Source organism: Macaca mulatta, chromosome 13 (genome assembly GCF_049350105.2).
Source record: "Macaca mulatta isolate MMU2019108-1 chromosome 13, T2T-MMU8v2.0, whole genome shotgun sequence".
Classification (NCBI taxonomy): domain Eukaryota; kingdom Metazoa; phylum Chordata; class Mammalia; order Primates; family Cercopithecidae; genus Macaca; species Macaca mulatta.
Genome location: NC_133418.1, coordinates 87114467 through 87138307, shown reverse-complemented (window position 1 = coordinate 87138307; position 23841 = coordinate 87114467). Strand labels below are relative to the sequence as shown.

The 23841-nt window shown below is 42.0% G+C and overlaps 1 pseudogene; it reads left to right on the top strand.

Moving 5' to 3' along the window:
• Nucleotides 1-7976: 7976 nt before the first annotated feature.
• Nucleotides 7977-9124, top strand: LOC710117 (serine-threonine kinase receptor-associated protein pseudogene; annotated as a pseudogene).
• The last annotated feature ends 14717 nt before the right edge of the window (nucleotides 9125-23841 follow it).

Genomic DNA, 23841 nt, shown 5'->3' with positions numbered 1-23841 from the left:
GGGGGAGTTTCCCTGCACAAGCTCTCTCTCTTTTTGCCTGCTGGTATCTATGTAAGATATGGCTTGCTCTTCCTTGTCTTCTGCCATGATTGTGAGGCCTCCCCAGCCCCGTGAAACTGTGAGTCCCATTAAACCTCTTGTAAATTGCCCAGTCTCAGGTAGGTCTCTAATCAGCAGCATGAAAACGGACTAACACAGTAGATTTCCAGGAGTGAAGTGAATCTGCTTAGTTTTTCCACACACTTAACTTACTTCATGATCAGTGGTCAGAATTTGCAGGTGGTTGCACAGATGAACCCAGATGTTGAAACAGAACACAGGTGCTGGCCACATGGAAATTAGCTATGAGCATTGGTCTTACTGGTTTTGTGCTTAAGTTGCTCCACAATAACCAACAGACGAGAACAACCTTTCCTCTGAAGGAGAATGAACAACAAATTGGGGAAAAGGAAAGATTTTCATGCTTCCTTAAGAGTTGCTAAACCAATAGCAACTAGAATTAAGAATGAGAGATACTCTCTCCTTGATTCAGGGCCCCATCTGGATTCCTAAGCCAGTTCTACATGCAAAGTTCTGAGAGTCACTTACAGTGATTTCATGACTTCTTAAAAGTTTATTTCAGCCTAGCTATACTGTTCCAAATTTACCTGATATTTTTCCAATACTGTATTGAATTGATTAATTGGACTTACATAAGGGAAGCCACATTACTGGGCAACGGCATGTTCAAAAAAGCAAGACATTAAGGAGCTTAAGAAATATTTTTGCAAACTCAAGGCCACCAATGCTTATTCCAAAATTTAAATCTTTAGAGATCAAAAGTCCTGCTAGAGGATAAAGCATACCAAAGCCATAGAGAAACGTTAGTTTTGGCAAGATGAGCAAAGAGAAGTGGAAAGAAAGGAAGCAAACAAAATACAAAGAGGAAATTCTACCTTGACTCTCTTCACAGAATTTTTATTTAAAAACAGCAAACAATCAGTCAGCAGTCTTTTCATATCATCATCAAAAAAAAAAAAATAACTAAAAGAAAGATACTGGAAATGAGCGACCCCTGCAGGCCCTGCTCTTTCAACATGTGAAACTCTGAGGTTAAAAGGTTTTATGGAATTTAATCCCTTTGGAAATTAAGAGAAGGGCCAAAGTCATGTTATCAACCTCAGGAGTTGGCTAGTTGGTTGTCTCATTCTAGATAAGAAATCCACTCTCCCTTCATATATATGGATATTCCATTAGGTCACACCCCATCCCTAGAATATAACAATTCAATCCAGTGGCCTTTAATAAAGGTACCAAGTCCAACACTCCAACAAGAGAGTTAAGAAGTCATTCAGCGGGCCGGGCGCGGTGGCTCAAGCCTGTAATCCCAGCACTTTGGGAGGCCGAGACGGGCGGATCACGAGGTCAGGAGATCGAGACCATCCTGGCTAACACAGTGAAACGCCGTCTCTACTAAAAAACACAAAAAACTAGCCGGGCGAGGTGGCGGGCGCCTGTAGTCCCAGCTACTCGGGAGGCTGAGGCAGGAGAATGGCGTAGACCCGGGAGGCGGAGCTTGCAGTGAGCTGAGATCCGGCCACTGCACTCCAGCCTGGGCGACAGAGCGAGACTCCGTCTCCAAAAAAAAAAAAAAAAAAAAAAAAAAAAAAGAAGTCATTCAGCTGTGTTTGTCTAACAGAAATAGCAGAAATACAGTTCAAATCCTTTCCAAAAGTTGTCAATTTAGTTGACTTTAAAAAATGAAACCCTATTGGTCTATAGAACAATAATGCTATTTGCAAAGTTTAATCCAGTATAAGAACATTTCTTCCTTCCCTAAGACGTAAGTACTCAGCAATGATAAACACATGGGGATAGAGTAGAAACCTCCCCCTTTTCATGCCTCTCCACTTCAAATTTACTGGTCTCAGAACTAGTAAACTCAAATCCACAGTGAGAATTCTTTTTTCTAGCAGAACTCATGTGAGTAGGGTGAATAATGGAAATTATGTTTCATAGTAAAAGCTCCACAAATCAGCCCTGTACAGCCAGTGTAAGCCCAACTGCAACATTTGGCCTGCACTCAAAGAAAGAACAAAATACAACTGCAGTCCATACTTGGGTACACCTGAATTTATGGCTCATTTCTCTGCTTGCTCCATGCTCCATGGGACTGATCTGAGTTAGTTTCATTTTCATTGAAAGAAACCCAACTCCAGGCCACAAAAATCAATAAGAGCCCTGTACTCAGTTTGGCTGCAAAGCTAGAAAACAAAGTGAGAAATGATCCCTATGTTAATAAAAGGAAATAGAGTACATATACATACACTCATCCACATACAGGCGATTGAACTCACTTCCAGATGGGCTGCCAGAGGAAGCTTATTGTAACCAAGCTGGCAGAGGGCACAGAAAGTGATTAGTTGTCAGAAACATAACAATGAGGCCCTCTCTCCCCACCCAAAAATATGAAGAAAGACCAGCAACATTAATGGGAGTGAGATCTGATTGTATCACTAAGGCCAGCAATTTCTATCTTTTGCTGAGATCTGAGTGACTTGGTAAGTCATTCTACATATATATATATATATATGTATATATATATTAGACTTAGTCTTAGGGGGTACAAGTGCCATTTTGTTACGTGGATATGTTGCATGGTGGTGAAGTCTGGACTTTTAGCATAACCAACATCTGAATAGTGTATATTGTACCCATTAAGTAATTTCTCATCCCTCACCCCCTCCCATGCTCTCACCCTTCCGAATCTCCAGTATCTGTTATTCTACTCTCTATGTCCATGTGTACACATTATTTGGATCCCACTTATAAATGAAAATATGTGGTATTTGTCTTTCTGTGTCTTAATTGTTTCACTTAGGACTTAGGATAATGGCCTCCAGTTCCATCCACATTGTTGCAAAAGACATGATTTCATTCTTTTTTATGGCTGAGTAGTATTCCATAGTGTGTATATATATATCACATTTTCTACATCCAATCATCCATTGATGGACACTTAGGTTGATTCCATCTCTTTGTTATTGTGAATAGTGCTGTGGTAAACATGCAAGTGCAGGTATTTTTTGGATATAATGATTTCTTTTCCTTTGGGTAGATACCCAGTACTGGGACTGCTAGATTGAATGTTTCTTTGAGAAATAACCATACTGTTTTTCATGGAAGTTGTACTAATTTACATTTTCCCCAAACAGGGTAGCACAAGGGAGAGGGTAAGAAAGGAGTATTAAAATTTTAATGTGTTATCAGTGAAGGGAGAACCCCTGTCCTAAGGACTCAAATCTGGGTTCTTTCTCTGGAGAATATCTCAGAAGTCTTCTAGCAAATCTAGGTGGTATGTGTGTAAGTGCACGTGGGGCAGGGTGTGTGGATGTTTACCGTGAATATCCCAGGGAGTTAAGCCGACCATTGAGGAATATTTCACTCTCGGAAAACAAGCACAAAGCGATCCTCACTTTATATCTAATTTGCCTTGTGGATTCTCAATGTTAATAGAGTAATCTCTATTCACATGGGCAAAGAAAAATCTTGTTCTGGGTACCGTATAAATATTCTTATAAAGAGAATTTCCAGGAGCCCAGACTAATCCTTCATATCTGTCCCCGTAGATTTAAGCAAATAAGCCTTCATCCACATGCCGATATCTCGCGGGAGCAGGTCTGAGCAGAGCTGACTTCTGGTTTCCCTCCTCTGGAAAACTCTAGGAATCCACAGAGGGGGTCATTTTGACCTTCTGCGGTCCCCAGAAAGCTGCTGAGGGTGACTTTTCAGTCTGAAGTGTGAAAGCAGAGAAAGTAAGAGCAGAGCTCTTACCACAATAGGCACAGTATTAAACTCTCAACATTTATCATCTTCATAAGTGTTGAAGAAAATTCAATTATTTTTCATATTTTGTAAATGAGAAAACAGACGCTAAGAGGGCAGTGGCTTGCCCAAGCCTGTGTAGCTTAGGCATCTGCTGCTGAGCCCCTGTTCTTAAACACATAGTTCTCTGCCTTAGGAAGGGTTTCCATGGCCAACCTTGTTCTTTGCAATTCTCGTGCTAGGTAACTGACATCTCTAAAATGACCAATTCCATACAGCAAAAACTTTAGCAAGATGTGTGATGTAGCTTGCTCAGAACTGGTAAGGCCTTTCTTTCTTCATGCTATTCCTGACATAGATATTCCCAACACACATGTTCCTGTCAATATACTCCTGATACATACAATGTAGCAGAATTATTTTTCCTGCCTAACTGACCACCTGCTACCCAAAGGTTGTTTATACAGACATCTACTTCTACCTCTGCGACATGGTGGTGACAGCACAGACTTTCAAGGTGGTTCTGAGTGTGAATCCTGGCCACTGACATATTACCTTGAGTTCAAGATGTAATAGGACCAAGGCCCAGCCAGCACTGGGGCACAGGGCATGAGAGTGCAGTTCAGGTCTGTGAGGCTGCAGACAAAGCTGTGCATCCTACTGCAGAGCTGGCTCACCCTGAGGTGTGACTGTGTAAAAACTAAAAGCCACAAGCCAATCATTGTAGGCCAGTCCATGGAGGATGTGATGTCCTCTAAGCTGAACCTGTGGAGTGTCATGGTCCCCTGAATACTGCTGTGAAAGCATCCTGCACCACCAGCACCTGGGATCACTGCCAGAGAAGAGGCCTCATCCCCCCACGCTCTTCAGCAGCAGTTCCAGCGTGGAGCTTTGCCTCCCATTCCCCCTACCTCCCACGGGCATCATCCCTCTATTGCCCATGCCCACGAGGTGACTTACTCCAGAACCTCCTCTACTCCCGCCATCCTGTGCTGGGGCTGAGTGAGGGAATTAGAAGTGCTTTAATGAAAAGAGACCTGGATGCAATTCTGGTTCTGAAGAATTCCAACACTGGGGCAAGATGGTGTGCTTGTACCTAAGGGTGCTGGAGAACCAGGGAACTGGACTCTGCCTGCTTCTGTGCCTTGGGCTCAGCCTTCCCCAGGGCACCGTGTACTCAGCCATCAGTACCCATCTGTTGTGAGGAGTGTTCTGAGATCAGCCTGCGCTGGACATTTGCAAGCATCTGGATCCCTGAACTGCTAATAGAAAGAGGTTGGTCTTTTGAAGAAGGTTCCATCTGACTTCTGGACTCCTGGCTATTTTCAGAAAGTGTGTTTTCTGGAACTTCATTCTAGGGATTGAAGGAAACAGACTACGTCAGTTTTAAAACCTGCTTAATTAACATGCTCTAAATCCGGAAATGATTCAAATGTTTGTCAGTTGGTGACTGGATAAATAAACTGTGGGATATCCATACAATAAGATACTTACCAATATAAAGGAATGAACCATTTTTATTATACGTAATAGCACGAACAAATCTCAAAATAATGGTGAGTGAAGAAGTCAGATGAAAAAGGGGCCACACTGCATGATTCCATTCATATAAAAATTTAGAAAATACAGCCTATAGTGACAGAAAGCATGTGAGTGGTTGTCTGAGGTTGAGGGTATGGGTCAGGGAGAGGAGAGAGGGAAGGATCAAAAAGGGACATCAGGAAATCTTTGGGGTGATTGATATGTTCATTTTTGATTGTGGTGATGGTTTAATTGGTATATACATATGTAAAATCAAATTGTACATGTTGAACATATGTAATCTATTGTACATCAATAACATGTCAATAAACCTGCAAAAAATATGCAGTATATACAAGATACTTAGCAGTGTGCCTGGCATGCAGTCTGTGCTTAGTAAATAGGAGCTATGTTGCCATTTTCACACTTGGCTTCACTCTCACCTACTTTAATGAGAACAGGAGCTAAAGACGTGGAGACCCCAATCCTACGATGTGTCTCAAATGGACTCTGCCCAAAAGCTGAGGGAAGCTCTGTATACATCAGAACTAGAGCCAGTATGGAAAGAGATTCAGAAATTGGTTTAGGAACATCTTCCAACCAAAGTGACACTTCCCAAAAAAACATGTTATAATATGAGTGTTATAGGAGGAAAAAACCTTCTTGAAATACATTTCTGATAATGCCTATAATTCTGAAAGCACATTTCGGCCTGCTTTCTTACCTTGTCTAGACTGAAGAATTGTTTCAATTTAGTATCAATCAGCCCCTTGATTCTAAAATGCCATTGCCCAGGTGTAGACAGCTCACCCCATGGCATGAGGACTCTTCCTCGTGCATTTCTGCAACCCCGGGCTCTAGGTTTGGTTGAGTACTGCAGTCAAGCTTCCCCCACAGTCTGAGTTCATCTCTGCTGAGTTCAACAAACATTCATTCCAAGGAATATCCACTCTCCTTCATAAACATTGAAAATTTCAGAATCTCCCCTGGCCATCCTGTCATTGTTCATATGTGAATTAGGTGATTGCTTCTTTGGAGGGTTTGAGAGACCCCAGGAAGACCACCTTGATATGACAAAATTCCCACTGCACCCCCAGTGATTCCTTTTTCAATTAAATATTAACTTTAAAAAACACAAGCATGCCTTGGGTATAGGAGGTAAATAGTGAGTAAATAGTTTATTTCTAGAGAGAAAAAAAGGGAGAATAATAATATTGGACCAAAGGATAAAACATCAACAATGGGCATTTTTCTGAAGGATAAGTCTCACCAACTTTACCATTTGGGGGCCAGGGCCTCCCACTTCCTCTCAAAGGCCTGGCATTGGTAGCTTTTGCATTTGTGTCAGCAAAACCCAGGGAGAGTGTTTCAGCCTGCTCTGAGGATCAGGCATCCAACACTCTTAAAAAATCTGTTGACAATGCCCTGTATAAAAAGGGAAATTTCAGCTGCTATTTTAATTAGGCGAAAGCCAATTTGAGACTTCAGTAATTTGACACTTTCTGATTTTCTTGGCCCCAGAATTTAGTCTCTTGGTTAATGGACAAACTATGTTTGGTTGGTTGGTTTGGTTTTTTGTGGTTTTGTTACTTTTCTGAGCCTCTATCTATCTGCCCTCTAATCACACAAGAGCTGTAATGTTTAATGTAGTTTCATACAGAAGTATCATAAAACTGATCAGAGAAGGTATAGTTATAAAAACTGAAACCTGAAACAGTGAGGAGGCCTGTGCCTGGGTTCATGGGGTCAGGCCAGAGAGATGGGAGTCCACCGGCTTCTTGGCCTCTGATGGCAATGTTGCTTTTTCTTCTAGGCCAGGCGCCTGACTCAGGGACTTCACCTACAACTGCGTGTCACACTTGGAATCAGTGCCTATTCAGACTCCAGGAAGTCTTAGATGAGGATGAGGGATTGACCTGTCTCCAGGAGAGGCCATACCACATACACCTCTGTTCGGGGCTTCTGGTGATTCAGGAGGCCAGAGATGTAGGGGTTTGTACCCACCTCAGAAATAACACAGGAGAAGGTCAGAGGTCAGGGAAAAGCGTGTACACAGAAGCAGCGGACCCAAATCCCACGTTAGTCAGGTGATTGATGGCTGACCCTGGGCAAAAGGGCGAAGCCAGCAAAATGCAACTTTTATTCTACAAACATTCATTGAGCAACTATTGTACACCAAGCGCTATACTAATCTGTGGAAAAATATTGGCGAACAGGAAACAAGAACTTACTGTTCAGTGGGAGATAGAGACTTAACTCAAATATCAGACTCTAAGCAAGTGGTCTCCCTGCCGTGAGGGCCCCCTTCTCCCTGTGATCAGACCTCTGAGCACATTTTTGTTCTTTAAGGACAGCGTCCTGTTTCTCCCAAATCCGTTTTTCTCTGGCATCCCTATTCCTTCAGTACTTTAAAATACTCAGTTTCTTCCTTTCCCTCCCTGGTCGACTGTTACTTGCCTGTCTCAGACTCCCTGACCCCTCCCTCACCCGTTCCTAACCTCGGTGCCACCGGATTGTCCTCCTTCTCCTGTTTTGCAGCCCAGCCCGCGTCAGGGCGGGGGCCTGGAGGAGCCCAAGGCGCTGCAGCAGAGGAGAGAAAAGACAACAATGACCCTCAGCTGGTCAGTCTGGTCACTGGGTTCGCCGCCGCCATGGCAATGAGACAGACACCACTCACCTGCTCTGGCCACGAGTGGCCTGTGGTTGATTTGGCCTTCAGTGGCATCATGCCTTATGGGTATTTCTTAATCAGCGCTTGCAAAGATGGTAAACCTATGCTATGCCAGGGAGATACAGGAGACTGAATTGGAACATTTTGGGGTCATAAAGGTGCTGTTTGGGGTACAACACTGAATGTCACCAAAGCAGCTACAGCAGCTGCAGATTTCACAGCCAAAGTGTGGGATGCTATCTCAGGAGATGAATTGATGACCCTAGCTCATAAATACATTGTCAAATACATAAATATCCTGTGTATTTCATGCAGGATAGTAATTATTTGTTAACTGAGGGACAGGATAAACTGTTACACATCTATGACTTGAACAAACCCGAAGCAAGACCTAAGGAAATTAGTGGTCACACTTCTGGTATAAAAAAGGCTCCTATGGTGCAGTGAGGATAAACAGATTCTTTCTGCTGATGATAAAACTGCTTGACTTTGGGATCATGCTACTCTGACAGAAGTGAAATCTCTAAATTTTAATATGTTTGTTAATGATATAAAAATATATTCCTGAAATTTTGGTTATAACTTATGGACAATCGATTGCTTTTCATAGTGCAGTAAGTTTGAACCCAATTAAATCCTTTGAAGCTCCTGCAACCATCAATTCTGCATCTCTTCATCCTGAGAAAGAATTTCTTGTTGCAGGTGGTGAAATTTTTAACTTTGTAAGTATGATTATAACCATGGAGAAGAATTCGAATCCTACAAGGGACACTTTGGTCCTACTCACTGTGTGAGATTTAGTCCTGATGGAGAACACTATGCCAGTGGTTCTGAAGATGGAACATTGAGACTAGGGCAAACTGTGGTAGGAAAAACTTATGGCCTTTGGAATGTGTGCTTCCTGAAGAAGAGAGTGGTGAGCTGGCAAAGCCAAAGATTGGTTTTCCAGAGACAACAGAAGAGGAGCGAGAAGAAACGGCTTCAGAGAATTCTGATTACATCTATTCTTCAACTCCTAATGTGAAGGCCTGAGGGTCAATCATATGACGCAGTTAGTATCCAACTTATGGACTAAAACGAGCAAGCAGAGAAAAGCATCAGCCTTCCAGAGTTACTCTCTGCTTAAGGCAGAAAGAGCAGTAAATAATGGGGAAAATAAATTAGCTCCAGTGCTGGAACAATTAACTTGGTGTTACCTTTAAGTCAAAACTCAAGAGTATCAGATGAAGAGAGGTGGAGTTATCCTCTTGTAGTACAGTGGCCTGTTATCTTTTTAATGACTATATACAAGCCAACATCCAATTTCTCTTATTACAATTAGGGTTCTTGTAGCTGTTTATGTTATTATGGAGAAGAAAATATTGGCTTATTTTTCTGACTGTTTTCCTTAAAGCAGAATGCTTTTTTTCAATTTTATTTTTTGCTTTAGTTGTAAAGAAGAGGGAATACATGATAAAGTAACTGGTTTGATTTCTCTTTCATTGTACACTGCTTCTGAACATCTAATTGTTTTTAGTTGTCTAAATAAAATGCCTCTAAAACAAACAAACAAACAAAAATCTCCATTTACTGGGGAAAAGAAATCTATTGATTGATCACTCACCAATCCCATGTTACTTTTTTTCAAAGACATTTGCTTTTTAAGAAGGTCACCAAGAGAACAGCCCCTTATCCCAAAGAGTCATACCTCTCGGGTAGCAGAATTTCTGTCACAGGGAGAAAATGGAAAAAATATATACATTTAAAAAATAGTGACAGTATTTTAATATCTCTTTCTATGGATGTAATCTCACTTAATTTCATAACAATCACCTGAAGTAGCTAATGATATCACATAGATAAGGATATAAAATTCAGAAAATTCTGGTGTTTTACACAAGATCACACAGCCAAAAATAACAAAGTGAGACATGGACCAGATTCTCTGTTTCCCAAGCAGGGGTCTTTCCACTGTACCACACATGCTTCCCTTGGCCACCCCTTCGTTCACGTCTTCAGGTTATCAGCTGGCTTGAATTAGGGTGGACGTGGACTCCAATGGAATAGCAATTTTTTATGGGACTTTCCTTAATTCAAACAGATACCTTGGGAATTACTTTTAGTTTTCCTAGGTGATCTGCCAAAAGTATTTCTCCTTCTATTTCCCTCTGAACCTAGCTAACTTAAGCTCCCATCTAAAATTTTGAGGTGTCAGAGAGGAAGGGGATAGAGGCTTATGGAAACAGGTCGATGCCCCCAGAGTCCTTGGGCATTGTTTATGGATTGGCCTGTCCTCTCACCTTCCACCAACAGAAGAATCAGCCTCTGTTGTTAAGAACCTCCCTACCACCCCTCTGGTGGCCTTGGCCCAGCCCTGGCCATAAAAAGGGATTTCATATCATTAGCGACTTCCCCTTCACAGTTCATTAGCATGAAATGTCTTGGCAGCTGAAATGACAAAGGGGACTCCCTCCTCACCAGTGATTTCATGGGGAGAGACAGAAAATACTGCATCCTAAAAGCAGCCATCAGGCAGCTGTATCTGCTGCTTTTGTTTGTGGCTGTGACTCAATAGCAAGTTGAGATGCTGGAAAATACTTGTAGCACTCATCATCTGGCAACCAGATGGCAAGCTGGATTTAACTCTACATGGTAGATCTAATGGATAAACTAGTTAAGTCTGGAAACCTAACTTTGTTCACATTACTAGAAGGCTCTGCTACCAAGGCTAAGCTGGACATGTGGGGTAAGCTGAGACACTCTAGATGGTCCCAAGGAGTTGTGATGTGTGTACACATGTATAGACACACATATAAATATATACACACATATATACATGTACACACACAGTCATCCCCAGTATACGAGGGGTATTGGTTCCAGACACCAGTGTATACCAAAATCCCCACATGCTCAAGTCCCACAGTAGGCCCTACAGAACTGTGTATATGAAAAGTCGGCCCTCCCTATACCCAGGTTTTGCATCCCTCAATCTGCATTTGCTTGAAAAAAATCCACCTATAAGTGGACCTGCATAGCTCAAACCCATGTGTGTAGTTCAACAGTTAGCTGTATACTTATATACATATAAAAATGTATAAATGCATTTACTTTTACCCAATATTTGTTGTCTCCCTCTCAAAGAAAATGGAAGATATAGTTGTATTAGGCCCCTGAGCAAGTTGCAGTTGAGGTCAGACCATCACGTTCAAATATCTTTTCTAGAATAACTGAATATGGTTTCATGAGTTACAGCCAGCAAAAATAGAAGTTGAGAACAATAGTCCCCAAGGCTATTTCAAATGTGCACTTCTTTAAAGAACAAAGAGAATGAGTGACACTATTAACCGAGTCTCGCCATTGATACCAAAGATGACACTCATAGCTCATGCTGTACGTTTGAAAATACCAGCATTGACCCACACTAAACTTGCAGATTTTCTTTCTGCCTTGGTCCTCTTGGTTTAACTATCATAAATATGCAGCGTTCCCTCCAGCCTCACCTCTGCTTACTTACCAAGTAGAAATTGAAGGATAGAGGTGAAGGTGGTTTAGTATAGAATTTATTTCTGCCATTTGCCCAGGACAGTGCATCAAATACTCCCTAGGATGGACCACAATGAGCCATGATTCTGGTATTCACAATGTTGTATAATTTTCTCTCCTTGGTTATGTGCTGAAGTTGACTTGCTTCTAATAAATGTGAAAAAATGATGAGATGTCACTTCAAGATTAGATCACAAAAAGATTGTGACTTCCATCTTCGGTGCACATTTGGGTGCATATGGGTGCACATTTTCTTGCTCACTCTCTTTTGTTCTGTCTCTTACTCTCGCTTTCTCACTCCTGCTTTCTTTGTTCTCTCTTTCTGCGGGAAGTCAGCTACCATGTTGTGATTTAGCCCAGTGAAGAAGGACCTGTCAATAATTGCATAAGTGAAATTGGAAACAGATTCCCTCCCTTTTTCTCACTCTCTCTGGCCTTCAGATGAGACCACAGCCCTGGCCAATAGTTTGCCTGCAACCTCAGTAGAGACCTTGACCCAGGAGCACCCAATTAAACTGTGCCTAGCATTTTGATCCATAGAAATCATGAGATAAATGTTTGTTGCCTGATGCCACCAAGTTTGAGAATCCTTTGTTAAGCAACAATAAATAACCAGTGCAAGCATCAGTGGAAGATAAAGTGATTTCCCCAGTAACCATTGAAAGAATGAGCCAAGTAGTTACAGGACTCAGTGGCCAGTATACTCACTTTATAAATGAATCTGGGTTTTGAAGAGGTGTTTTTCTAACCTGAAGTAGTGGAATCACCACATGTAACTCCGTGCATGTAGGGACCTCATCAAACACATCTCTATCACTGGTTGGAATGGTTTAAAGATGGTCCTGCCCAGGGTACTATTTAAAATTCAGAGGGCAGGGCTCCACCGTAACTTGCTAAAATAGAATCTCTTGGCATAGGACCTGGATCTGCATTTTGAGAAAATCACCCTGGTAATGTTGCTGTTTAGTTCAATTTGGAAACTACTAGAAAAAAAATAACCTCTCCAAGTCATCTTGTATATTGAATTTTATTATTCTTTCTGTGTTAAAGGGGGTTACAAATATAGGGCAGGTAACACACTTTGGAAACTGAGTCCTAGCAGTGGGCTTAGCATACTTGGGTGTTGTAAATGTGGGTGTGGTTTCAGCAACTTGCAAAACTGGAAATTGAGCAACACCCCAAAACTTACTTGAATTCCTGAATCTAATCAAAGTAGTAATGGATTTTAGCATAATTCCATGAATGGCTTGTTTTCTAATAAAACGAACAACAATGTATTACTCAAACTGAATATTTTCTGAGACATCATGGTATGGGGAAGGAGACATTGGGATTAGTGTCAGAAGAACTGTGTTTAGGTGCTGGCTCCGCTGCTTGGCAGGTATTTGACCTTGAACAAGTAACTAAGTTCTATTTCTTCCAGTCTAGTTTGAATGGATTTACACATATGTTTTTATATTACCATGATCATACTATTATGTAAGTTTTTATCCTGCTTTTTTCACTTAACAGTACATTCTGAATGTTTTCTCATGTCATTAAAAGTTTTCAAAAATATAATTTTAGGGGCTCCATAATATTCCATTGTGTAGGAGTATCATAACCACTTCCTGTGGTTAAATATTTGTTATATCCAAGTTCTTACCATTATAAAAAACATTGTGAGAAACATATTTGCATACAAAATTTGTCTACATTCCTTAGAAGGAAATCTCAGAAATAAAATTACTTCATCTAAATGTATGAATAATTTTCCTGAGACACATTGCAAATTGCTCTTCAGAGAGGCTTAACCAACATGTACTTTTATCAGCAGAAACAGAATTTTCATTTCAATGTCAGCATAACCTTGCCAGCATAAAGCATTATTTTTTAAACGTTGCTAATTTTATGATTTATATATCCTTGCTAGTTTGATGGTCAAAATATGTCTTCTTGTTTTAATGTGTACTTTTTATCATGCTACTCACATTAAGTACTTTTCCGACATTTAGTACTGAGACTCCTCATTGGTAAAATGAGAAAAACAACCCTACTCATAGGGATATTGGAAAAATTTATGAAATGGTTATTTTGAATACCTCTTATTAATGCAATTATATGGTATATTCAAAGATAAAACTCTTATGATCTCAATTTAGTTGATAGCTATTTATATAAAGACAAATCAATCTCTCATGGGACATGGAGTTGAGGGCATGTCATGTAATTAGAGTTCAGTAGCATTAAGAGCTGTAATGAAGGGAACTCAAATAAGTGACAAATGGACCCAGCAGCCTGCATGGTTATCTCCACATTGTTACTCTCAGTAATGGTAGGTGTTGGGGGTGGGATGACTTGGTCAATTTTATGTTACTCTGGGGCTCCAGTTACTTAACAGCAACTTTCCATAGCCACTTCCTTCCTCTTTACCAGCCAGGTCCCTGAGTCATTGCTCAACAGTAGGTCCCAGCAGCAGTTAGCTCTCTTGAAGCAAGAACCAAGATATTGCCCCTTTCTGAATACCCTAGGAACTTGTCTGCCTCATGTAGAAACTGCTTGATTTCAACAGAATGAGAGCATGAACCAAGAGAAAGCTAGAATTCCCAGAATTCTTCTTCCTTTCCTTTCCTTTCCTTTCCTTTCCTTTCCTTTCCTTTCCTTTCCTTTCCTTTCCTTTCCTTTCCTTTCCTTTCCTTTTCTCTTTTCTTTTCTTTTCTTTTCTTTTTTGACAAGGTCTTGCTGTTGCCTGGGCTGGAGTGCAGTGGTGAGATCCTGCCTCACTGCAACCTCTGCCTCCCAGGCTCAAGCTATTCTCATGCCTCAGCCTCCCGAGTAGCTGGAACTAGAGGCACATGCCACCATTCCTGACTAATTTTTGTATTTTGGGGGAAAGACAGAGTTTCTCCAGGTTACCCAGGCTGGTCTCGAACTCCTGGGCTCAAGTGATCTGTCTGCCTCGGCCTCCCAAAATGCTGAGATTACAGCCATAAGCCTCCATGGCTGGCCCAAAATTTCTATATTAACTGAATGACTTACATATTATTGCTCATTTAACTTAATTCTCTCACTTATTTGAAAAGAAAAATTAAGAAATAAAAACAAAATTATGATAAAGGCCTGAAAACACAGGGAGAATTTTTCAACAAATTCAATGTAAAACATTCAAGATGTTAAATAATATATGGTTTTCAAAAGAAAAATATGGTAGATTTAAATATAGTCAATGTTCAGTCTGACTATAATTTGCTATTAGAGACCTGGAATTAAGCCTTCCTTTTTTCCAGGAACTCTGTCCTCTGTGCCTGGAGGCTGCGATGAAGTGGAAGTTGCAAGGGGAGACTCTGTTCTTTCTTATTTATAATTAAAAAATAAAAAGGGGGATTTGGGAACCGCTTGTACTAGTGCCTATAAACCCACAGTAAGGAATTTTGCCCTAGTAGCTTTAAACAGACTATCCTTTTTTCTTCAAATTTATGGAGCAACTTTAAAGGCATTTTGTGTACATAATTATGCAGTCTGTGTTTTAATTCATTGGGAGTTCTGGCTGAGTATGGACTGCAAAGTTAGACATTTTGGGTTCAATTTTCTTTGATATATCTGTCCCAGATATTACTTTATTTTATTCATACAACCTCATGATGTGTCTATAAACTTGCTTTTTTATCATCATCATTCTGAAATCTCATGCAATAAATAGTGGTTGTGAGGCGGGGGGGAAAGAAAGTAGCCTCTTAACCTTTTTCAATAAGAGAGATGTCATTTTGTCCAGAAGGGCAGCTCATCCATGACTGCCTCCTTTCTGATGACCCGAATTATACAATGAGGCAACTGCAGCCCCCTAGAAGTGACAGTGTCCATAATGCTCAGGAAGCATTTGCCAGAGAAGCCCGCATCCATCATTCCACCTACAACTTGGGTTTATAAAATTGGAGCTCTGGTCAGGTGACCCTGGGTTTACCACAGTACAATGTTCCCCCAGCTCATGGTTGGTTTGGAATGACTGTGACCACTGAAAACTGAGGGTACCCCAGATGAATCACAGTGGAGAAAAAGGCACCAAGGGATTCACCAGTTTGGAAATGGCCATTTCTAATCTTAATGTTTCATATATGGTAACACCAAATCCTTTGGAATGGGATGAACTCAGAAAAGGCCTGTGCGTTCCACCTAAGCATTCTTCCTGCTGCAAGCTCTCTGGCCAGTGGTAGGGCACGCAGCATTGCTCTCTCCCACTTTATTATTTTAAATGCTATTCATATTAAGGAATAATAATAACTAATGTTTATGGGAGCTTGTTAAATGCTAGACACTGAGGCACGTTGAGGATTAAATGAGATGATGTCCAATGCCTCATTGAGGTAAGTGTTGTCACAATCTCACTTGTGAGGCTAGTAGACTGGATCTCAGAGGTCAGATAGCTTTCCCAGGCACTGGTCTAGGAGTGGGCTCAGCTGGAATTCAGACACAGGCCGGAGACCCCAGGGTCCCTGCTCCTCCCCACTGTGACTGCTGTAAGTGGTACAGACCCATATTCTGGGCACAGGCATTAAATGGTCACAAGACTATGCTCAGTCTGTCTCACTTTTTATCAGGGAGTGAAGGAAAAGGTATCCAATCTATATAGGGAGATGCCCTGCAGATAGCAAGGCCAGCACTTCATGTCCAATCTTTCAGAGCTTTGTCAGACAGTTGATTTTCCCTTTCTAATGCTGTGACTGGGATGAGAAGGCAAAACAAAAATAATTAAAAATATAGTTATTTCTTTCCCTACTTGGCCCAAAGAAAGGTTCCATGGGAAGTTGAAAAACAGATGGTCCAGGGCAAAAATCAACAAGTTTGGCATCCAGGATTAAAAACCAGATGGTGCTAAACAATCTTTAGAAGCCTCTAGAGGGGTTCAAAGAAATTGCCCAAAACTCCATGTATCTTTCCATGAAGGCAAGTAGACTTAGTCATACATGATCTCATGCTCTGTGGCCAGGTTCTCGTCCACCCAAAATTGTTCCCTGGGATGGGATCAAGCTAAGCACTTTGGGAAAGGAATGGGACCTTTTAGGCCACCAAGAGCAGAGAATCCTAACATCTTATGGCTTTAATCAATGCAGTTGTTTCACTGAGTTGACCGATCAGATTAGGCACCTGCCTCTAATCTTCTCAGGGAGGTCAAGGCTCATAGAGAGCCCAGCATCTGAGGAAAATAAATGTTGTTTTTAGTATGTATGCTGTTAAAGTCCCAGCACATAAACCTCCAGAAGTCACACTTCTCCAACACCAGTCAGATGTAGAGGCATCTGAATAATGGCTCTTGTAGGGAACCCTGTTCCTGCTTCCTGTTCTTCAGCTGCTTGGAAAACATTGCTGGAACACTGGGATCCAGTGAGGGAGATTCTTCCTGAAGTGTCCCGTGTCCCAGACTGTGACTTTTCTAACCAGCATGGACACAGTTGAAATCTAAGCTCTGCTGCATCTGCTCTTGCCATGATAGAAACACTGGCATAGCACGTGCTAGGTAGCAGGCCCTGGTCTAAACTAGTCACCTATGCCAAAGTATTTTATCATCACAGTGAGCCTGGGGGGAGGGTGTTCCTTTGAGGGGACTGATTCGTGGAAGTTAAGTAAGCTGGCCAAGGTCACTCAGGTGGTAAAGGGTGTATTAGTTTCCCGTGGCAGCCATAACAGAGTACCACAAACTGGGTGGCTTAAAACAACAGAAGGTTCTCATAGTCCCATAGCCCAGATGTCCAACACCAAGGCATCAGCAGGGCTGTGCTCCGTCCGAAAGCCCCAGGGAAGTGTCCTTCCTTGCCTCTTCCAGATTCTGCTGGCACCAGGTATTCTTTGGCCTGTGGCAGCCTCACTCCAGTCTCTGCTTCCATCTTTACTTAATCTCTTCTGGGTCTGCATCTTCTTCTGTCTCCTATAAGGAGATACTTGTCATTGGATATAGGACCCACCCTGATAATTCAGGATGTTCTCATCTCTGAGAGCCTCAATGTAATTACATCTGCAAAGACCCTTTAAGGGTCTTTGGTCACATTCACGGGTACCAGGGATTAGGAGATACACATATCTTTTGGGGACCACCATTCAGTTCACTACAGCTGAGCAGCTGGGATTTGACTCAAGCAGTCCAACTCCAGCATGTGGCCTCTGACCATCACGCCACGCTCTCTGATGTGGTTACTTTTCACAGGTGTCAGCAAAATGCCTGCTCAGTGATCTGAAATTTTTTCACAAATCATCACAGAGCTGAAATGCTCATTTTTCTGTGCTGCTACTCTGTCCATGTTCCAGAAGGGCAGCACATTAAGTCCGCACCACATCACGCATACCCTGACAGATGGAGAGAACATCGGCAAATCAGGTTGCTTTGTAAAGAAAACAGAATCCAACTTTGCAAATGTTAAAAGCTTGCATATTTTCAAAATTTCAAGCAAAAGTAGAAAACCTCATTACCTCACTTCACAGTTGACAAAACCACCATTGACAAAGAATTATCCTACATGCAATGAAAACCTGATTTAAGGCAGTGATTGTCCAAAACATGGGTGTTAGGTCACTACCTGGACATCAGCAGAGTTGAGGGTTCTACCCTAGTTCTTTTTTGATGAGGGAAAACACTATTTTTAAATGAAGCCTGCCGCTTCAGTGTAGAAAACATAAAGCTGTGGACAATCACCATTGTCATTTAAAGGGTGAGCTGTATTTCTTCTGAAGTAAAGTGATGAGTCCAGGCAGCACACTCACTCTATCAGATACGATTTGAAACAGCTGAAAAACCTCTGACAATAAGATTTTAGGACAGAAATGCTGCCAGGGCTCAAAGTACAGTTCAGAAGAATAAAAAGAAAGTAAACAATGCCAAAGGCCAGACAGACAAAAGGAAAATTCTTACTTTGTTTGTTCTCATGAAATACCACAGAAAAATAATCTGTTAGGCAGCTCTTCTGGAGTCCAAGTTCTTGTGCTGTGCTCATCTCTTCTTTCTGTTAAAGCTCGGTGCTTTGCAAGCTGTTGTTAAATTGCTTACAGGGATGGATGGGGGCCAAGATGGTTTTCAGTCTAAAGACTGTCACTGGAGAGTCTCAAGGCAGATTCTGAAGGCCTTGAACCACCTGAGCCTGGCCAGATGGATTCTTCCTTTCATTGTTGTGACCATTACTTTGGTGTCAGACCCCTGTGGGAGAGCTGAGTCCATGACCAGAATCCTCATGCCTTTCACAACTTCAATTAGCCAAGAGCATGGCACGGAGCAGAGGTGCTGGTGAGAGAAAACAACACGTAGGTGAAAAGCCTCTGGATTAGGCATTTCAAACAAGAGGCACTCATTTTGCCCAACACCCAGAGTTGTCCAATAAACAAGCCAGAAACTCAACCAGGTGATGACGGAACAAGGAATGGATGAGTGACAAACTGGGCTGTTGATTCTGTTGTAACTGAGGCTTGACTGTACTAACAAGCATGCAGTGATTAAACAGACCAGCACCAGAATTTTACCAGCTACCTTGAAGCCTGCTGACTGGCACTGTCCCTGGAGCCCCTGTTATAATGAGGTCCTTCTGATAAATTACTCCCTTGGATAGAGTCCAAGAGAGACACGTGCCCTGTGGAATTCCGCACTGTAACCAGCCATGCTTCAGAGAGATTCCAGAATAATGATGGTATTGCTTATTTAGGCAGAAGGTTATCTGCTCCTCCTCCTCCAGATCCCTGCCAGTCAAGGGAAGGGCATCTCATTGGTGTCAGATGACAAGGGTCTTGTTCCCTTTACTGGAATAAGCTTTTCATGTCATACAGACTCTGGAAGTCCTGAAAAGCCATCTCTCTTGGCCTTTACTTAAAGAAAGAAAGTATCATAACCTGCCACAGCAGTGGGAACAGCTGGAGCCGGGGGTTACTATTCGCCCTTGTTACTATTCGTGGAGGCTCTTAGGGAAATGTCCAAAAAGCTCTTTATGGCTCTTGCAATTAATTCTGAAATTCTGGTTGTCACTTGTGGGTAGAAACATATGTTTTACAAATGGGTTGATGATTATTATTTCAAGGAAAAACTAAAACATTATAATGAGAGTTATAACATAATGGTGGGATAGTATAAATAGGGAGAGAATTTGTAGTGTTTTCTTGTTCGTTTTGTTACTTGAATAGACAGCTAGGGGGAAATGGCATTCTATGGGGGAACTGATGGGATTTATTTAAATAAATAAATAAATTTATGTATTTATTTATTTATTTACACACCTCTTTTTTCCCATCTAAGTTATAAACTAATTCAGAGATGGACAAAGAATAAGGTAAAGGAAGGTCAAAATATTACCTTGGGCAGGGCACAGTGGCTCACACCTGTAATCCCAGCACTTTGGAAGGCCAAGGCAGGAGGATCATTTGAGTGCAAGAGTTCAAAATGGCAACATAAGAAGACTCTCTCTCTCCAAAAAAGAAAAAGAAAAAGAAAAGAAAAGAAAAGAAAAGGAGGTGAGGTGGCACCTCATGAGAGGTGCCAGCTACATGAGAGGCTAGGGTGGGAGGATCACCTAAGCCCAGGAGGTCAAGCCTGTAGTGAACTGTGATCACACAACTACACCACAGCCTGGGTGACAGAGTAAGACCCTTCCTCTAAATAAATAAATAAATAAATAAATAAATAAATAGAGTTTATTTGCAGTTCGTGAGAACAGCAAAGATGTGTGGCATGACTAGCTCCATTCCCTGGAATTAGGAAATATCACCACACTTCTGGTCAATCTTACTAAACTTAAGCCTTCCCACTGAGGGAGGGGCCCATTGACATGACAAAGTAGAGCAGAATGTGGCTGTTTTCCAGGGGAAGCTGGCTTCTAATGAAAAGGGAGGGAGGGAGGGAGGGCCTGGGCTTCCTGTGCAGATTCATTTCCCTTGGTCACCAGCAGGTCACTCACCCCACCTCCATGGGCATTAGCCATGAGGCAAGAAGTAAGTGGAGTTTAGAAAAAATCCTTGTTTCTGGAAACCAGAGAGGAGGGAGACAGGGTTCACTCAATGAGTAGGAACTTCAATGGTTAAATGTATCTTCCTGCAACAAACATCCATGTAACTATTTGAGGCCAGAACGAATTCTTCATGGTGTTTCTTTAGGTGATTCCTCCAAGGGAGGCCTGTGGTATGCAGGGGATTTTCACCAAGACCAGCGTTCTCATGAGTCTAGAGGCTTATCCGCCCTTAGAGGATTGGAAGATTTGCATCCGATTCCACAAGCTGCTAGTCCAATCCTCTAAGGCTCAAATCTGCTAGGGATCCATACCATGAAGGCAGTCCTTCACCTGAGTTTGCTTTGGAGTCTGACATTTTTCATTATGGACATCAGTGATTCACACCTTGATTGTACTCCCAGGCCCCTCCTCAAACCAAGAAAACTGAGGACTGTGTGGACGAGCCTGGACATGGATGGCTTCACAAAGCTCTCCAGATGAGTCTAACGTGCAACCCGGCTTGAGAAGCATGGAGTGACAGTTACAGAAGCCTAGGTTGGCAGCTGTCTCAGGCAGGCAATGTAGAATGGCAGTTAAAACTGTTAGCTCTGGAGAAGAATCCTGATCCCACTCCTTACTGCGTGTTGGTTAAGTTACTTAACATTCTTAGTCTCCCCAGGGTGACCAAGTCCATCCATAAAAGGAAATCCACTCCAGTAAGTGAGTTGAAGCCTTGGTCTTCAGCATTTATGATGGTCAACCCGAGAAGGTTCCTTTTGTTTGATCTCACCCTTCGTGTCTGTTGCAAATGGCAATGAGCCAGAACTCTGCCATGCAGATGCTTGGGTTATGCCCATGCCAGAGAGTCCAGTGTGACTCAGGCTCAATCAAAACAGAAAGTACCATCCTAAAGTCAGGGGCTGGATTTCCCCTGCCAAAATATTCAACTCTCATGGTATAATTTTTTTTTTTTTGCTTATTCAATTCATATTTTGAATTCATATTATGAATTAGTTGAGTTTTTAGATATGCTTAGTTGTTGGTCCATGTCACAGCTATCTAGCCTGTAAGGACCATTTCTTCTTGCTCTTATCTTGAGAAAATCACACACTGCTGCTTAGTTAATAAATAGTTCTTGATTATGGGAATAATTATGGCCTTGGAAGAATTCTGTTTATATAAGCAAGAACTCTTAGGTCTTAATCTTACAACTGAAAGGGATCATAGAGACCCAGGTCTTCAAGTCGAAGGGAAACTTGCCTAGGGCCACACAGGCACTCAGAGGCAGGCCCAGATTTGACTGTTCTCTCTCCAAGTCCATTTTTCTTCCGTCTTTATCATGTTGCCTCCCTATACAACCCTCTAAACTACTTCTCTCTCTTTTCTAAATCCATTTTATTCTGATTTCTCTTTCTGCCACAAATGTTCCAAATTTATGAAGAAAGAAAATGGAGAAAATATTTGAGTATACATTTCTGGTTTCCATGCTTAGATTGCTTTGGAGGATTAGTTTTATTGTTCCAGCTTGTTTCTCTATCAGTTTAAAGGGCAAAACAATTTCCACACTTCTGAAGCAGCAACAGGTCAGTCCTCTGCCATCCTCCCCCATGGCCAGGCAGAGCCAACTGCAGTCCATGGGTGCCTTCCACCGCCTTCTTCCCTGGGATGGAGCCAGACAGACCTGCAGAGGGACGACCACTCAGCTTGGGCAGCCAAGACAATACCTGTCATCGCTGTAATGGGCTTGAAGCCCAGTGTCCTTCACTGCCAGCCTTGATGGCTTTAGGTGTGAAAACTCTCCTGACAAAGGAGGCTCTCACAGGCTCCAGTCATGGGAGCCCTACTGCCAGGATTTCAGGAAACTAGGGTGAAATGGGCAGAACAAGAGTTTGTCCAACAACTGAACAGGACAGGAGGTTCCTACTGCTTGGAAATCTATCTGTGTGTTCCAGAGACGTGCAGAACAAAGACCTGGTTATTTTGGCAAGAACAGGAAGGTTTAGATTATCCTTTTCCACCCCGTGAAAGTGGCCACCTAAGATGTGAGTGTTGAAGGAACATCTGTTTTAACACTAACAGAGCCTCAGTGAGGGTCTCACCATGGCCTTCACTTCGCAGACATAGCACAAGCATTAAGAGAGCTGCAGCTGTTGGATGCATACATAGTTAAAGACTTTGCCTCTCCTTTTTATCTCAGTGTTTCCAACATGACGGTGAGCACCGAGTGTTCTCCAATGGGCTCTGTTCCTTTCTGCTCCCACCAGCAGCTCTGAAGTTTCATGTAAGACCACATGTTGCCTCCTTAAGGTGATTTTTGGAGAGGGCATTTGGGAAATGACAAAATCAAAATATCCAGCATGAGCCTTTGCACATCTTTCATGCATTGGGTGCCTGAGATGATAGAATTGGATCTGGAGGCATATGCTATGTGTAGAACAGCTTTCCCCATCTGGAGTCCAGGTGTGCAGGTTCACCCCTGAGTCCCAGACATAGGTATCAGTGAGTAGTGAGAGTAAGACAAATCCATCTCACCTACCCTTGTTCCATAAAAATGATTTTACCCCTTGAGGTACAAGGTCAAGATCTAATTTTATTCGTAGATCAAGTTTCACAACAATTGAGCATTTGAACACGCTAAGAAAGATGGGATTTTGTAACTTATTGTTGAAAGGCAATGTGGCATAATGGTTAAGGGTTTGCATTCTGAAATTAGAGAGACTAATTCTGAAATTAGAAATTTGTTCTCTCTGTGACCTTAGGAAAGTAATGCAATTTGTCCAAACTTCAGTTTCTTCATCTATAAAATAAAGATCATTGTAATTCCTACCTAGAAGTAATGGTGTAGTGATTAAGAAGGAGACCACTTGTGAAAAACATAAAATACTACAAGGCCACTCACGTCATGAAAATGCGATTCACCGGATACTATCATTATTATCAATTTTAGAGGCACAGACTTCCTTCTAAATAAAACTCCTTTCCAAACACTTACATCTACAGCCACTCATTCTATCTTCTCCCACTGTTAGAATGTCCTTATCTTAAGCCAAAATCTCACTACCCTTGTTTTCTGGCCTTTTAATTTGTACCCACTTTTTGAAAGCACATGGAAAAACTCAAATCCCTTTCTGTAAAGGCAGTGACTGGGCCACTGTTTTGCACAGCTCAAAGGGACACAGTTCACACTATAATCTGTGTCAGTGGCACCCCCTGGTGTCCACCCCACTGGAGAGGTGAATAGGGAGGAGAGAGGGGAAGAAGTGCTGTAGAGAGGCTGGACGTATTATTTTCCATGAAAATCCCTGGTGAAGTAAGGATCATACCAGTGCACTACCTTCCCCAAACAAAACAGCTACAACTCTACCAACTCTACCAACACTTCTTCGCAGG